This window comes from Camellia sinensis, chromosome 2 (genome assembly GCF_055761805.1).
Source record: "Camellia sinensis isolate YWXY chromosome 2, ASM5576180v1, whole genome shotgun sequence".
Lineage (NCBI taxonomy): Eukaryota > Viridiplantae > Streptophyta > Magnoliopsida > Ericales > Theaceae > Camellia > Camellia sinensis.
The window spans coordinates 211,968,155-211,972,903 of NC_138962.1; the positions used below are offsets into that span (position 1 = coordinate 211,968,155).

General features: G+C 30.0%; 1 long non-coding RNA gene across 1 annotated transcript; it reads right to left on the reverse strand.

Moving 5' to 3' along the window:
* Positions 1 to 1,322: 1,322 nt before the first annotated feature.
* Positions 1,323 to 4,749, reverse strand: LOC145820607 (uncharacterized). Its single transcript, XR_014362490.1, has 3 exons — positions 4,663 to 4,749; positions 4,458 to 4,519; positions 1,323 to 1,690 (listed from the first exon to the last, which is right to left on the reverse strand). It is a non-coding gene; the product is annotated as an uncharacterized LOC145820607 (long non-coding RNA).

Sequence of the window (4,749 nt, forward strand, 5' to 3'; positions counted from 1 at the left end):
GTACATTAATGTCACAGTCCATGTAATTGTGGAGATGCTTTTGGTTTTGGCCCCTTTGCGTCTGAAATTGGATCAAAAGTTTTAAATTTAAATTTAAATTAAATAATATAAGTTCTTAAGTACAAATTAATGAATACAGTAAAATAATTTAAATATTTTCTCATCATTACAAATATACAATCTAAAAATGGGTGGAATTGACGGTGTTGAAGTGCTGGCAGCAACGGTAATGGTTGTGATGGCATTGATAAAAATTTGATTCGAAAAACGCTCTTTACCTTATAAAAGTAATTTTTTTTTCTTTTTTTTTTTTTTACCTAAATACACTTGTTTTTCATTGATCATAAAAAATATTTTATATTGACTTTTATTTTCAATCGTACTAAACACTATAAAATATGAAAAATATTTTTTAAAAAATATTTTTTCACCGAAGTAAACAAAGCATTAGTTCAAATTCATTAAATCTTACTATAAAAATATTGATCTAATTATATCAAAATTTTATTTTAGTCAAATTTTAAAATGCCCACCCCCCACCCAAAAAAAAAAAAAAAAACAATAATAAGGACAACAGATTTTCTTTTCTTTTCTTTTTTGCACTGCAACCCAAAAGTTAATGTTAATCAATAATTGGAGACAGGCCATCACGAACGATATGTTACAAAAGGTCCACTTCATGTTCATTATTTTATTTTTTTTTGGGTACATCGGAAACATGTTCATTGTTCATTGACCATAATTAAAAAGGGGCTTTCGTAATAGTAATGCTACCGCCTCATAAAAATTTAAAAATTATTTAAAATTTCATATTAATAACTTAAATTCATTTCTTATATAAACACTTCATCAATTTAATTTCTCCCACCACAACCCATTTTTAGGTACACTCTTGATCCTAAAATTCTTGAGACCCTATCTTTTTTTGTTTCCCTAACTAGTTTTTTTTTTTATAAAAATAATCACCTATTTAATGCTTAAAAAAATATTCAAATCATTGACTAGTAATGTTGGTGTATAGTTAAAAATACATATATATATATATATATATATTAAAATATATACAAAAAAATATTAAAACACCATTAGCAAGATCATTAATAATTTTTCTAAAACTAATTCCCATTTTGATGCCATTTATACCAAAAAAGTCAAACATCACACCAATTTATGATTTTCAATGAATTTAAAAGAAATTATTCTTAAACACATTAATTTTTTTATCTCATAAAAAAAATTAAAAAATTATTTAAAAAGTCAATTTTCAATCGTCACCTTAGTGGCACCCTCCACTCCATCCCATACGAGTAACTAGGTCATTCCCGAGCATAAAAATATATATATATATATATATATATTAAATAAATAAAAACTACGAAGGATTCTCTTAATTGCATATATATCCCCATTTCTCATCTCTAATCCAAGTCTACTACTAAAACTTAAAAACCAACTTAAACTGTGTTTAGATCTAGAATTTAAATAAGAATTTGCAAATGAAAAAGAAAAATGTGACAAAAATTTAGCGTCTATTACATTAATTTCTTCCTTCATATTTCCTTTCTTTCAGCAAATTCCTCGTCAAATCCTTCATCCAAAACACAATATATATTGTCAAAAATTACGTAACTTATGAAGTAGAGACATACTGATCATGAGATTTCTATATTGATTCACCTTCTTTTCAGAACTGCAATGAGAGATTTCACCCCAATCAGTAAAATATAAGGCTAGTAAATTCATGATTCACAAAAAGTTTTAGTGTAATAGCAATATTCACTAATGACCTCAATAATATAATTGACAAAAATAGATTAATAAACTCAATGTTAAACAACAGAAGAAATTAAATGCAAGAAGTGCAGTGATAAATCAAAGGGGTCACAAGCAAAGTCATACTTGAAATCATTTATGATTAGTGAAATAAAAAGTCACTTTTCTACACATTTATCTCCAAAGAAGGGAAAGGGAAAATATTGACCAGACCAAACCAAACCAAGCCTTAAGTCCCATCAAATGGGGTCAGCTACATCTTTCTTCTCCACGCGACTCTATCAAAAGCCATTTCGTTAGTCAAATTAAGTAGATTCATATATCTATTCACTACGCTAGCCAAAGTCAATCTAGGCCTATCCGGTCCCTTAATTCCACCGGAGTTGTTTAACAACTTCACCAGTCCTAAGCCAAGGTAAAGGAGGAAGGTTGTGCGTTAGGTAGCCGACAGCCAACACGTAAAAAAACCGCTCGGATCCCTTATGACAAGGAAAGGGAAATATTATTGAGAGAAAATGACATGAGAGTTGAATGAGAGAAGATTATGTAGGTTGGTGGAACAACCCTTAACCTATATTGGTTGAAAAAATAATCAATGATTTTAGGTATAACTACATTCTAAAGTATAAACAATTGTTGCTTTGACTAAGCAACCCCCACTTGCCATGAATGGAAAACTCTCCAATGTCTTCTTTTTTTGTTTTGTGAATTAAGTTTCAAATTCAATATTTGAAAGCCAATATATAAGATCCAGTTGGACTGTAAGAATTAGTTTTTCAAATCTTAGTCAAATCTTGCACCTTGCTAAAAGGTTGGGATGGCAAGGGGTTTTTTTTCCGATTTTGTACGTGTTTTCTTTATTTTAAACTCAACTAGTTTAGTGATAAAATTTCATACTTGACCTTAACCTTGACAGTTTTGACATATCTACCTCTATACTAAACCCTACATTACTAGAGTTCTCCCAAACTTTTTCTATTAAAATCAAGTTGGATCGGATATAATCGAGTCAGTGGATTTTGCCATCCCTTCCTCCTCCACTCCATGCTACGACCTCCAATGTACTAGAAAAAATAGTTAGTCTTTCAAAGAGAGGGTATCCCTTAGATATATAATATGTTCATAAAACAAACTGTAATTTGTGACAAAAACAAATAATTCTCTTCACCTCTACATACCCTATCCTTACTTTGAAAAGAAGATAGAATAATAATTTACAATTTTGCATATAGTCATAAATCGAACTAAGTTATTTGAGCTCAACTCGAGTTTAACTTGTTAAAAACTTGTTCGAGATTAACAAGTCAAGTTTAAACACATTTTGAATCTTGTTAATTTCTAGAGCTTGGTTCGAACTACGCTCAATAATTTCACACACAACAAAATTATAGGGTATAAAACACTAAGCTACTTGATTGAAGCTTGTTTGAGATCAACTTGAAGCTAGAACATATTCTTGAAGCTCGTTAAATTTTCAAACCAAGTTTAAACAACTCACTACTCGGTTATACTGGGCTCATACACCCCTAAATTACATAGAAATTTACATGTAGAACTATTTGGTCATGGATCAATGACTCCCAAGAATAAGAACTGGATTACAACTAGACTGCCTTCTCCCTCAAGGCTAGTGATGATAAAATGTTTTACTAGAAAACTTAAAACAATAGAAAATCTAGATTTCATGAAACTTGGCTATTTCTGTTAGCTGCACAAATGCCTAAAACATAACCAAGCAAGCCAGCATAAACATAAAACTTGTGCAACTCTCGTAATAAAAACAGTATTTACAATCATTCACCAAACCTACAAGGGATTGAATATTTGGTAATGTAAATTTCCTGAGAATGTGCATATCATGCTCGAGGTTAGCTACGCAGTGTCGAATTGTACCTAATGCACAAGGCTTACAATTAAGCAATATCAAATATTACATGAAGATGATAACATCTTTTTGACAGATACATCATACCATAAAGTTTATAATCTCAATTCTATTTCTTTGAAAGTACAGGTGTAACAAGGTTTTTCAAAATCCATAAGCCTGTTAACTAGATAACTATCGAGTTCAAACAAAGACACCCCACTTGTCTCCACAAAGTATAGTCAAACCACTTTCTAATTTCTTCAAACCATTTTTGTCTGCTCAGCAATGGCTTATTTAGAAATTGTTAATAACTAGGAAAGAAATTGTTAAAGGTAAAGATTATCCTTTCTCAGTAACCAAAAAAAAAAAAAAAAAAGGTAATTTCTTTAGCATTTGTTAAAAGCATCACATTTTTTTAACTAGTATTTCTTCAAAAAAAAAAAAAAAAAAAAAAAAAGATGAAGCAAAAAACCTACTAAAACCATACAATACTTTTCAAGCAATAATCTTGGTGTTTTGGGCTTAAAGCATTGCACTATCACCAATCATGTTTTGAGCTTAAAATAATTACCTAAACTACCATTGCAAGATTATTGCAAGGGTGATTATGTAGAGAATCCAAGTCCATTTTCCAAAACCACCTAAAATTCTCCCAAGGTTCATCAAGTAATTAATAAAACCCTTAAAAAGAAAATTTAAAATAAAAATAAGAGAGTAAAATTAGAGAATAAAATGAAAACACATGAGCAATTAAACAAATTATTGGTATATACATATATACAAAGAGTGGGCTTGGAGGAAGAGGAAAGGGAGTTACTTTCATCTTATTCTTCTTGGCCTGCAGCTTCTTTGCCTTCTTTTCTTTCTCTAATTTCTCTCCTGATTTTTTTAAATACAAATCAGAACAAACTCAATCACATACCCACAACAAAAACATATAGGAGGCCAATTTACCAAAAACTAAATTCAATTCATATATATACATATATATATATATATAGAGAGAGAGAGAGAGAGAGTACTTTGGAGTTCGTATTCGTGCTGTCTTTTTCTGCGAGCTAGGTTGTTCTTCTTCGACATCTCTATCAGGTACTTTGGGCCGGGTTCAC